Source organism: Agelaius phoeniceus, chromosome 4, assembly GCF_051311805.1.
Source record: "Agelaius phoeniceus isolate bAgePho1 chromosome 4, bAgePho1.hap1, whole genome shotgun sequence".
NCBI lineage: Eukaryota > Metazoa > Chordata > Aves > Passeriformes > Icteridae > Agelaius > Agelaius phoeniceus.
The window spans coordinates 20,194,588-20,208,240 of record NC_135268.1 but is presented as its reverse complement, the minus strand read 5'-3'; the positions used below and the strand labels follow the sequence as shown (position 1 = coordinate 20,208,240).

The following is a 13,653-nucleotide window of genomic DNA, read 5'->3' as shown; positions in this document are numbered from 1 at the left end:
GATGCTTTATATGAATGAAGTCAATAAACAAATATACAGGGAACCTAGCAGCCAAGAGGCAAGGTTCAACCATCTAAACAATTGCCAAACTGTGAAATAAGTTACCCCTTAACCTTTGTCTCTATTTTATGTGCTTAATATCTATCATTTGTATCATAGATACAGTAGATGAATCTGTCCTAGTTGTTGCTTGAAATGTAGCATTATCACTAGATAAAATACATTTGAAAGGAGTCAATTAAGATTTTTAGAAACCAGGCCACAAAATTAAAGCTAGATAAACATCTTCTGTTACAGACCCTCTAATTTGAGGAATTTTGTTGCCTAGGCAACCAGCTCACAGTGTATCTGTTCAGACCATGCTGGCTGTTTTAAATAGAAATACCATCCATTTAATGCACAGCTGATTTTTAGCAAAAGGTATACATGTGTAATGCACACCACCAGATCATGTATTGTTTTGCATTAAGAAGCTGATATACTCATGTGGTACTTGCAGAGGGGAATATGAATATGAAGTGTAAATCTAAGGAGAATTGAATAAAAATGTGATGGTGCTGGAATGGCAGTAAAGCCTCATTAGCTGGGTGGGACTTTCTGCTGCACGGAGAGCCCGGCATGCACAAAATTGTCCTGTTGATCTCATCACAGAGATGCAAGGAATAATTGAGTGGTCCTGGAGGGAGTGTGTACAGTGACCTCCCATTGCTTCATTATATCCAATTAGAAACAGGTCAAGCAAGCGAATCAAATGACTTTACATTGCCACTTGAAGAGACACTGGCTAAAGACAGCATCATGAAGGTATGTAAGAAGATTTCCTCGTAAATAACACTCCTCTGATTCCAGACCCAATGTTGTCTTCAGGAGTTGGAAGTGCTAGAAAATGGTGTGGTGTTACACATTGTTGGATCCCTTGGTTAAGGCATCACTGGGAAACATCCTGGCAGCAGCCAAGCACAGAAGTAGGAGGTGTTCAGAGTAAGGCTCAGTACCTTCTGTATAGCTGGGTATGGCAGGCGATGATTTCTGTGAAGATATAAAAAGTTCCCTGGACAAAGCTGGCCAAAAGATGTAGAGTGTTGCATTTCCAGGCAAAACAAACAAACAAACAAACAAAACAAAGAAAGAATCCCCCTGTCCCCTCAAAACATGCTCACTGCTTGGTTGCAGTCTTTTAAATATCAGCAAGTTCACCTCCTGAAGAAGTTGGAATAGAGGGACTGCAAGACTTTAGAGAAGAAGTTGGGCAGTAAGTAATCACAGTGACTCTGAGCACTGCAAGAATCAAACTGATGAAGGAGAATCAACTTTTGTGTGAGTTTCTACTTATCAAAGTAGACCCATGATCTTTGCAATATATCACTCAGTGAGGTGATGCTGAGCTATTTGCTTCTTGGAAGGCATGTATCTCTTTAGCCCTTTGAATCACTACCAAATCCCAAGTGCTGCTTTGGCAAGGAGAGACTTTCCACATGAAGACAGAAAGAAGTGGTTGGCACTGAGAGAGGAGAAAACCCTTTACCTAATTCTGCCTCTTATTGTTTTAAATGGCAAACTCTGCTTTCATATAGCCAAAGTTAGCTGTGGGAAGCCTCATGCATCTTAGGAGATGTCAAAAGACTTAAAGCTCTTCTAGGAAGAATTATGGACAAAATTCAGAGATGGTATCCCTGTGTCAGCATCAGTTAAATTCTGTGAAATGCCTCACAAAATTGATGACATTCCAGAAGTATTTACATTATTTTCCAGTTCCTTGTACATACTGTTACATATTTGATGCCTGGGACTTGGAAAACGCACAGTAGTTGCACAAGTCTAAGTGGGCAGGCTTAGCAACCAACATCATTCCGGCAATTAAGTCATTTCCCCAAATCTATAAATTCTACTTCAGAGTTGTTTGGGTGACAGTGCTCCATTGATTCTACCTTCTACAGAAAGCTTGCAAAGCAAATCAATAGGACTGTACATCTGGAGGCACAGAAAAAAAAAAAATCACCTGCCATCCATAAAATAAAATTTTGGTTGGGAACAAGATTATGCTAAGGCACTGAGTTAATGGAACTGATGTATTACCAATTGAAAAAGGTTGTAAATTGTTGACCTCAGATTTTGTGTCTCCAAACATCATTATCTAGCCATCTTTGTTTTCCTCCTTGTAATTTTTTATTTGTTTATAAGCCCTATTTGCTAATAAACCGCATACACTTATAATAATTCTTTTATCCTGCACTGAAGGTAAGGAGCACAGACACAAGGAATTTTGAGAAATTTAGAAGTATGTGGCTAATTAGGTTATGACACACACATTGGTTAGGTAACTTATGATCCTCAGAGTGCAGATATGCAAGGGTTCATTTCAAATAAAGAATATTTAAAATTAATTCCTTCTTTGATCTGAATTCTTTCACATTATTTATCAGTTGATTGAGTCTTGTACGGAGATGGAGGTTCTGACCTCTGTTTATTTATTCTATTTTGCTATTTAACTTCAGTTTGCTTGAAAAAACAAGGACAAGGCTGTGACAGTTCACAGAGATGCAATTTGTCTATTGAACTTAGCTTGGCATCTGTTAGACACACAAAGAAACAAAAGAAACTGCATAAATATTCATCAGCAAAGAAGTCAGCCACGATGCAGGATTTGAAGCATTATATGTTATTTTTATAATGATAATAGTGATTCATCAGCCCTAATGATACCTCAGTACATTGCCTGACTGATCTTTTACTTGTGTGCATATAATTTATTTTTCCATTTCATGTCCTGCCTATCATTTGTTCCCAAAATATGGAAGTAGATTTACATAATAGAATTCTGCTCGGTAGTACTGGACAGGTTGGAGGTTTTTCTTTCAGGTATTTCATTTGAATAAAGTCTATAATGTGACAAGTGGAAGATGGCACTGCCTTACAAACAGCTAATTGGGGGAAGAATTGTGGTGTAGGCATTAGGTAGCATGGACTGAACTTTGAAATCTATCATCACCTCTCAAGGAAAAGATACTTTTTCAGCCTAGTTTCAAAAAATAGCTTTATTTGTCAATTCTGTTTATCCTTACAAATGAATCTTTTAATGACTTGTTTTTCTGGATTGCATATCTGCCAGAAGACAGAGAAAAACGATCCTGTTTTACAAAAAGGCAGAGTTCAACTTAACACATTATCACCACAGCTGTCGCAGCTGGGATTTTTAACACATTGAAGAAAGTCTTATTTTTAAAAGTGTAATAGGTCTTCTGTCTGAATGACTTTCAGTAGGTACCTAAATCACTCAGAATATTTTCATGTATGCCTGAAAGCCCCTGAAAGGTGATGGGGAAAGATAGCTGATTCTTCTAGACACAAGGAAAATTCTGACCTGAGCTCATAGAAGTACAAATATTCTACAATGCATAACAAAATCCTTACAAATCATCTGGGTTCCATTTAAAATTTGAACTGAAGGCTTGCTTGATTTTTTGGAAGAAGGCAAAGGGAGAAACCCAGAAATGCATTGTTGTAGTCAAAGGACTGTAAAAGGACTGGGACAGATTTTATTCTAAAAAATGTGCCCTTCCTTTTCCATAAAAAGTGGGGGGAAAAGTGAGCTTTTACTTGAAACCACCAAATATACAAGAAAAGTCTTTTTAAGGCAAGCTGCAAGGGGTGGTTGAAGATGACAACTGGAGCAGCAAAAGGTCTGCAAAGAGGTGAGATACAGCTACAGTCAGTAGCCAGGCTTGGTTAATCTCTGGCAACCCCAGTCCTGAGAGCAGATAGTGGATTGGATTGCACTCACTGAGAGGATAGGTAAGCACAGGAATCTCAGACCTCAGGGGCTTTCAAGCCCCAAGTGGACAAAGCCCCAGGCAAATGTCGTTGGATGCAGTGCTGGCCTTGCCCTGAGTGGGAGCTTGACCTCTCCCCCCAGACCCACACTTCCCACAGGATCACAGCACACAAGTCAGCAACAGGGAAACCCAGTATGCTTCTGCCATTGGGATTCAAATCCCTGGTATTAACAATATAGGCTGAGTGATTTTGGCATCGCTGTAAAATGCCACTTTTTCTTGCTGAAAATAAATAAGATTTTGATGAGCAGTGTTGGCAAGGTCTGCTCACTTCAGGACTCTTGGGAAAGATTCTCCCTAACAGTCTTGTTCTGTCCAAAGTCACTGCTTTGAAATCAATTTTTTACAGTCTTGTGGCTTTCCTCAAAGTACATTCAGCATCACTGGGGGTTGCAGGGTCCCTCCAAGCACTGTTCTTGTGGCTATGGCTCCTTGCACCTGTTCTTTGCTGAGCTCTGGAATGGACTACACAGCTTGGAGCTGAACAGAGTACCTTGCATAACTAATACACATCTCTTTCCCTCTGCTCATTTCAGAGAATGCCTGTGCTTATTGCTTGCTTGGTTAGGAACCATGAAACCAAACAAAGTAGGTCTGGGACGGACCTCTTGGGATCATCTCATCCATTACCCCTTCCCTGAGGCTTACAGAGTTAATAACGGAACAACAAGCCTGCAAATTCCAGCTGCCAGGCTTTGAAAGTTTTGCTTCTCCTAAAGAAGAGCACTGCTCTTGTCAACATGGGAGAATCTGCATGTGCTTGCTGATCTGTGCAGAGATTAATTTTAAAGCCTACATTGTGCTCAGACGGCCCAGTGCTACCATTATATGCATCAGTAAGTTTCATATTATGCAACTACTAGCACTTATGTTCAAAGAAAGCACTTTTTTTTTTCTCATGACAAAAGGTAGTTGCTGTGGTCTCATTATAAAACTAAAGCTATGAAAGATAGGTCCTTGTGCAGCATCATCTTCTGCCTATTGCCTATTCTGTTAAAAAGCATTTATTATATTGAGGAATGCATTGGTAATTTTCTGCACTTCTCTCTCATGTAGCACAGCTGATTTCTAAGGCATATCTTCATTGGATTTGGCTGCTCACTGAGTGTTAGCCATTATCAAATACTCCTTTCACTGCACAGTTTCTCCATAGGTCATTCTCCCGAAGACATATCCACACATGAAAAACACTTGTCTTTCCTCTCTTCCCTGTTTCATTTAGCACTAATTCATGGTCATTCCTGCCTCTATAAAGATGAGCTTAGAGGCATTATGTAACTAGGATCCCAGATACCTGAGCGTGGTCTTTTCCCTCCCAAGAAGGTTAATGTCTATTAAGTCTCATCACAGGAGGGTCAGAGTAATCACAAAACTGCTCTAAACCAGAATGTGGACAGCAAAGCCCTGCAGTATATTAGCAGCTAAACCTGCAGTGCCTGCAGCACAAGGAGCACAAATGAAGAATGTTCCTAATTTGCCAGTGAATGCCACCCTCTAATCTTTTCCTTCCTCTCATTAGATTAGAATGCACACCTATCATTTAAGGGATAATCTCAACCCTGGCCTAAAGTGCAAGCAAGTCGAAGTTAGGTAAAAGAGCTGTATTATACCAAGATGTGATTAGGATAGCAAAGGTTTTCACAAAAAACTTTCCTCAAACTACAAATCATGATTTCCAGCTGGTACAATCTTTCAAACAAGTGCAACTTGAAAAGAGTATATAGCAGTGACACAATAGGTCCACAGAAATAGCCCAAGTAGCAAAATCCTTATCATTTCCATGGAAATAGCTGCAATTTATCAGGAAAGTCCTGCATTTTACTGAAACCTATCTACTCATTTGTGTGAGCTGATAAGTATGATTTTAGCAGGTTAGTCATTCTACATGGCAAAGGTAGTTGAGAGCATTTCGTTCCCGGAGTTGTTTACTCCTGCGTCTACCTTGTATTTTGAGCTACATGCCTTCTTTCACAGATGTGCAATTTATGACTTCAAATGATATTTTGTTTTAAATCCCCTCCAAAAAACTATAAAATTTAAAATTATAAACAAAGAAGCTACAGAGGCCACTGCTATATTTGCAGTAAGTTTCTTTCATGAATGCTTAAGCTTAACTTTAAAGTCTATAAGCTAGGCTTAGACTCTAGGTCCAAGCATGTGATGGAGAAGGATTAAGTAAAAAATAACTTTTAGCAGTCCTCACTGTGAGCACACTACCAGCCTTGAAAGCAATAAAGAAGCGATGGAAAGCCTCACAGGCAACAAAGCAAAGATCAACACTTTGATGAAAAAGTTAATACACATTCCTTCCACAGATTCTGTATATAAGATGTAAATTGGGAGCCACTCTATGAACCTGCAAAGAAAACTTATACTGCTTTATCTGGAAGCCAAGATTTATTTTGATGCCAGTAGTGGAAGTTTTTATAATAGCTTCTAGCTGACTGCAATGTAAGAAAACAGCATTTTCTTTGGTTTTTACTACAGCTGAACTAACTGCATGCTGTGTACACAGACCATTTTTCTGAGATCAACAGGGGGTGTGCAGCACTGTCTCCCTTCCTTTCTTACCCTGCTCCCCACATTACAAAGTGATGTAAATTCAGTCACATCCTTGATTACTATGGATGGAATACTGCAGACAAGGAGGTGTGAGACAACAAAAAATGAAGCTGTGAGTGATACAGTAATAAACAAAAGAGCATTGCAGAGGCACAATTTCTTGGGTAAGAGATTAAAAGAGAAACAGAAGCCACCTTCCCTTGCAATGTGCCATGGCAAGAATATTTAAGTAGCTGGTTGTGAAAAATGTTGTGATTTGGAAGTGCAAGACCTAATGAAAAAAGAGACTGAGCACAAGCAGTGTGAATGGTGAAGAAGTATTGAGCAACCTACCAGAGTTCCTCTTGTCACATGATTGGTCAGTGAATTGTGAACAAGAGCCTGCTCAGCCCTACTTTTCAGTACATTATTTTGTTACACTGAGTTATTTTAACCTAGGGAAACTTGATGTTGTGTTAGAAGTGTGCCTTTCAGGACCACAATAGCATTGATCCAGTTAAATCATAAAGGTACATTTTTTCAGAAGTAGCAAAATCTAATTTGCCACAAAATTCAATAAGAATGTGAATCCAGTTCCTGTGAAACACCTTGAGAAATTTTCTTTAGTAAAACTGCAATACAGCCTAATCCTCAGCAGCCACAAGGTTTTTGATTTCTGGAGTTTCTATGGGCCTTAGCCAAAGGAGTGACAAGGAGAATCTTTCCATTGATTTGACTGAAATCATTCTCCATCTCTTGGATCATCTCCCAGAGGACCATGTGGAATAAACACAGCATTTGGACACTCTATCAAATATGGAAACCTCCAGTTTGATAAGAATTTCTGTCAGGATCTCATGGTGACCTCTGAGATTCATGTGCAATGCTCAGCACTTAAAAGACTCTCAAAAAATGTAGCTAGAACAAATAAGGATTTAGAAGTTTTGATAAGAAAATGGAGTAGGGAATTATCTATGCATTAGCTGGAATATGTAGAAACATTTAGCATGTATATTGTGCCAGAATCATCTACAGGGATGAGCTCCTGCAAAACATTTAAACTGTTGTGTCTAAGTCACTTAGGTAGCTTTGAAATAAGTGTCACCTATCATACATAAATAACAATTGGAAGCCCCACAGAGTTGCAGTAAAGAGACAGCCAGAGTGTGTTCTGGGATTAAACATAATGTGTTGATTCAAGGCACTCTGTGCACAGCAATTAACCTAGAAGGTTATCAGCAGTGATATGCTCTGATACCCTATCATGCAGAATTGCATGCTGCTCCACAGAACAGTACCAAAGCATCCCTTACACCCAAGTCAAATAAGCTTTGCACCAGCCAAAAAAGTCTCAAGGTTATTTTCCACAGCAGGGAAGAAACTGAACCCATCATTTTATATTCTTGAGGAATTAGGTTTAAAAGATTATTATCAGCACTGGACAAGAAAATGGAACTAGCAGGCAGAAAGGTAGTTGTAACTGGACTGAATAAGAAATTATTACATGGACTAGAGGATAGAATGGGACTCTCCAACCCGAAACAAAGAGAAGAAAGAACTGTACTTGGATAAATAACTCAACCTTGCTGTTCACTCTTCAATAGCAATTCTGCATGACCATCTGGAAATTCCTCTCTGGTAATTCCTTTTTAACAGTTCTATAATCACATCTTAATTTGTCATTTCTTAGAAGGATTAAAAGAAATATTTTGCCTCTGCCAGCCCCATCTGTGCCTGTGAACATGCAGACCACATTCAGGCAAGGCACGTGCAAGGCCTGGGGACAGCCACACCAGCCTGCCAAAGCCACTGCTGTCCAAAGGAAACTCTCTTTGAGAGTCTACTTGCTGCACCTACAATCTCTTACCAGACTCTTTCCATATTAGTAGTGCTTTATCTTTAAAAAAACTGCCCTCAGCATCAGAGAATCCCAGGCATTGGAGACACTACAGAGATTATCCAGCCCTCAGGCAGAACAAGTCCTTTCTGTTATCCTGAGGGTGCTTTACCTCAAACCCAGGTTTGAGATAGTTTGGTGGAGAATTCTCCAAGAGCTATAGCCTTACCAGCAGAATATTTTCTTAATGCTTAGCTTGATGTTTTGGGTTGTTTTCCTCTGCTATTTAAGTCCCATTATTTCTTCTTGTGACCATCCTGAACATGGAGAGCAGATTTATTGCCTTCCTTACTGCATCAGCCTTTTATCTATTTGGAAAGATATCCTCCATCATGTTCTCTCCTTTAGACTAAATAATCCAATCTTTTCTCTCCTCCACACTCAATGAACTCTATTCTTTCAGAAAAAAACACAAACACCAAAATGCAAGGTGTTTTGCTTTGAAATGTCTCAATTGAATACAAAAATATTGATGCAAGGAGCAATTTTAAATTGGAAGTTCAGATGTTTCAGCTAATAAAATTTTTAAGTTCAGCGCCTCAGACAAAATTTCAAGTATTTTCACTACACCAAAAGAACTGAAAGGATACCCCCACAAAACATTCTGGTATCAACAGATCTATAGCATTTTCCACAAAGACATTTTCTATGAATGCTTCCCTCAGCTCTGTCTCTATCACTTTGACCCAAAGCAAGCAAAGTCTCTTAATAACATGCATAACTTCATAAGTATGAACAATCCCACCACAAACAAAATCTGACCTAGAAATAAAGTGTTTTCTTAAAATTCTTTCTTCAGGAAGGCAATGACTGCAGTTATAAAGGATCCCTACTGTAGAACCTCCACATCTTAGAATCGTGCCCATCATTTGAGAGAGGACCTCCTTAAAAATATGTATTTAAGCATTTTTAAGATGCACAGTCCAGCACAGCTGCAAGAGGGAATGGAAGAGATGTGGCTTATTTTGAACAGATTTCTTTCTGCACCAGAAAGAAGTGCACATGCAAAGTGCAATGACTTGCACACAGGAGGATTGATTATATCACACTGCATTATACCAAACCTGTATGCTGCCCATTGACTTCAGGGGTAATCAGCAAGAGAACACCAGCATTTTCAAGCAGGGTGGCGTGGGTGTTACACCACACTCCCCTCCAATTACTTATGGAGACTGCAGTTACAGTGTGTGAAATGGATGGATTATAATAGACTTCCCTTCCACTGCTGCGAGGCCCTGATGCGCGCACTCCTCCCCTTCACAACAAGCAGCACTGGCAATTACCTACGTCAGATTTCTGTTAAAAATGTCACAAATATTTCTCCTGTCCCAATATTTCCCTAATTTATCTGATACTAACTTTGCTGCTTTTATAGTTCATTCCTAACCACTCTAATTAAACTTATTGATTGCTTCAGAGGAAGGATGTGAAGGGAATGGGAATGCTTTTTACCTTTCTTCTACCTCCCAACTCTGAACAGCTGCTCCTCAGAAATAAGCTTACCCTTTTAATTAGGTGCATTAAACTTAGGTTGGGTATGGCCTAGAGATATTAGTTAACAGTGGAACAGTGGATGCTTTGGGAACCTGTATTCCTGGGATCCCACAGTCAAAGGGGACATGCTGGCAGCCAGCACAAGGAACTAGCTGGCAGCTCAGCAGAGATATCTGGGCTGCTATAGACTTGTCAGAAGTTACAAAACCTGTCCAGGGATTTGGAACTTCTCTGAGGATTGGCTCAGACCAAGACATAATTTGTCACAGGCAGACAGGAGGGCCAAATATATATACAAAGTATATTTTCTGGTCTCTTCTCCCTTCTGCCTTCTCAGGGAGTTCTGATGAATGTTCCAATCCATCAACCTAAGCACTGTCTCTTTGGATGTTCCCCTCAAAGTCCCATCTTGGCTATTTCCCATTTTGGGATATTGGCTATTTCCCATCTCGGGATATTTCCAGACCCTCTCTGTCACCTGCATTGTGGCTGCACCTCAGCTTTGCTCCCCTTCCCAGCTGCCAGCACCCTCCCAAAGCATGGTCAGACCAGCTGGGCTGTCCTGCTGTGGCAGAGCTGGGCCACTGAGTTGGACAGAATGCAGGGGGCCAGCACAGCCCCCAGTGTCTAATTAGTCATTACTAAAATACATTGTGACAAGACATATTAGTACTTTGAAAAACTCTTATGAGTGGAGAAAAAAGTTGGGAAGTAGGGAGAAGAAAAACCTTTCTCTTGGAAATGTAAAGTCCAAAGCAGAAATAATGTATTTCAGTGATCATACATCCCAGTTTAATGCTAATGTATCCTCCTTGAAAGACTTGCAGTTTAACACAGAACTATATTCTTTCATATTCTTTGACATAATAAAATATATATATTTATGTATGGCTGTAAAACCATATTATTTTTAAAAGGTATTTCATTGAAGTAGTTGACCTTTTTATGTTTCATGGATACATTTCTTATACAGTAATAGAAAAACCTACTGTAAACCACTTTATGTTGAAGTATATGCTCATTTAAATATTATAACATAGATTATTAGAGACCACTATGTGGTATTTGAGGTTTTAGAGATAAAGAAATGGTCCATAAAAAAAAATCAATCATATGAACCTTCTACTTAGAATTTCCCTCTTATTTGTTTGGACTTAAATTTGAGTTTATTGTTTTTAATTTTATACTCCTGGGTTCTAAAATGTTCAGCAATTATCTGATTTGTAGCTACAATTGTAGTATGTTTACTTGTAAAACGTCTTTCAAATTAAGATCATTATTCGTACTTTTAGATTTTCCCTTAACTTTGTAACTGAACATTTGCAGCTCAACAAGAAGCAGCAGTATTTTTCACATTCCAAATGGTTCTAATGCCAAGGCATTTTGCTGATTTAATGGCTGGTTTTGCAGGATAGAAAAAATACTAATAATTCTCAGCAAGCAGAAAATCAACAGCTATCGTTTTTCAAATGGGATTTCTGTAGCTCTGTCAAGTGTCCCATATTGTAAAAAGGAAGGGAAATTCAATTCTGTGTTTGATTTTGCCTCCAGAAGCAAGAGCTTGATGCATCTTTCTCTGGAACCCAAAATACCAAATAATGTGGAACCCTAAGGGGGCTGAGAGGCTTAAACACAAGACTCAAGTGTTAGGGGCACCTGAATCACTTGGGCCAAAGTATTCAATAACATATTTAGTGCTTAAAAGCTACTGCCACCTTCAGATGCCTTCCATCAATGTCCAGGGATGGGGCACCTACTGCTTCTCTGAGACCCAATTCCAGTGCCTCACCACCCCACAGTAAAAAATTTCTTCTAATATCCAATCTAACCTATCCTCTTTCAGCTTAAATCCATTTCTCCTTCCCTTACCACAACATGCCATGGCAGAAATTCCTTCTCCAGCTTTCCTGCCGGCCCCTTTTATGTACTGAAAGGACACAATCTGGGCTGGCTCTTCCCAAGTTTTATCTTCTCTTGCCCAGGAGCAAGGGCAAAACAGGCTTATGCCTACAATTTCAGGACAGCCACTGCAGAGGAAGGTCTCTAGGAAGGTAGATGGGTACATTTTCCTAGCTTGGTTAGCTGGGTGGGTTCTCACTGCTCACAAGTGTGAGCTCTTGAGCTGAGTTAGATGTGTGTGAGCATCCACATCTCCATGCACAGTGGGCATTTTGTAATCCACTGTAAAAGGCAACGGTTAGGTGAAATAATTTAGGTGGAAATTCCCAGCATCTTAATTTCTCACTCAAGCTTACTTCTGGGTGCTGAGGGCCTGATTGCCATTCCCAGCACACAGCAGCTGCCTTTCAGAGGCTACTCTGAAAGCAGTGCTGAGGAAGGAACGTGGCTGGGCACATTAGCAGAGTTTCAGTGTGGTTGCAGCCCTCATGCCAGAGCCAGCAGGCATCACACAGGCATTTTTCAATGAGTAACTGCTCACTGAACACCTCACATGACTGTTTTTAATTCCCAGGGGAAGCTGCAAAGTTACAGTGAACTCAATAGCACAACAGTTTTGGCTTAGAGAAAGGTAGTTGGGAATCCTCTCAGCCTTTTCCTGAAGAAAAATTAATTTGGAAAGGGGACTGCTACTGAAGAACACTGGAAATTTTCAGCCAAATCTCACACTACAGCTGCTGATTTTTTAGAGCTGGTAATATTACCTGCTCCCAGTGATGCCAGGTCAGACCTGCAGGCTCAGTTTACCTGACTGGCTAAAGAGAGGAATGGACTCTACATCATGGCTGTGTCACAGCTGCCTTAGCAATCTGGAAAGCAGTCAAGGCTGATGAACATGACCCACATCCCTTTCTCATTTCCCTTGGGTGGCTATGGGGCTGTTATTTATTTTCCTGGCAGCTGTATCAGGTATTGGGCAGCCCTGATGGTATTTTTCTAAATAAACCAAATGTGCAGTTCTTGGAAGTTTTTAAAAGGTCAAGGATAAGGCAGTGAATTCCCTGGAGACTGATAGCAGGGTCCTCACACAATATTTAACTGCAATGGCTCTTCAGAGGAACCAAGAGTTTGAAGAAAACATATGGAAGGACCACACTGTGTGTTGCTCTCTGTGCTTCACAGGACAGCTGGAGAGGCCAGGAAAGCTTCAATACACCAAATAAAGATGTGTTGGAGAGGAATGAGGGACAGAAAAAAAAAGAAGATGGTACCAAGAACTGCAATTGAAGGCAAGAAACTCAAGGTGTTGGAAGAGCTCCTTTGGTTTAACACCTTGGGAAATACAGGCTGGTGTCAGTTCAGGCAAAAGGAAAAAGGAAGTTTTTTGGGGGAAGATGCTGTACATTTGTTTACATCCACAGAGAATGTATGAACAGACTACACACTAATTTGTGCCCAGAAGACCTCCTCCAACACCCCTCTGGACACCCCACCAGCCAGGTGTCTTCAGCCTGGCTCCCCCATATTTGCCTATTCCTATGTCTTGCCTATTCTAGAAAAGCAGGGAAATGCTCAGCACAATCAGACATAAAACTAAAAAAAAAAACAAAAAAAACAAAAAACCAACAAAAACCCAAACCCTCTGTTTTTAAATAGTTTTTGTAGTGTAGATTGATGAAATGATCTGTACTCCCCCCACACACCACCTTCTGACATGCATCCATTGCTTGACAAAGCAGGTAGTCACACACACTCCACATGAATGCACCCGTGGCCAGGTTGCCTTGGAAACCATCACTGCTACCTAATATTGTTATAATTGGCAAGAAAATATAGGTTTTCTCCAATGATTCACAGCATGTTTCCATTTTACATAAATACAAGCTTTCCATCTGCAGTTTTCTGAAGGTTTACTTCGCTTTTCCCCCAGAAATTTTAGAGACATTTTCTCCCCAGAAAAATTAAACTGTTGTTTGAATGTCAGAAACG

At 40.0% G+C, this 13,653-nt stretch overlaps 1 long non-coding RNA gene across 1 annotated transcript in view; it reads right to left on the bottom strand.

Moving 5' to 3' along the window:
* Positions 1 to 13,653, bottom strand: part of LOC143693938 (uncharacterized) — a 350,836-nt gene that overhangs the window by 273,622 nt on the left and 63,561 nt on the right. The gene's annotated exons all lie outside the window — the stretch shown is intronic.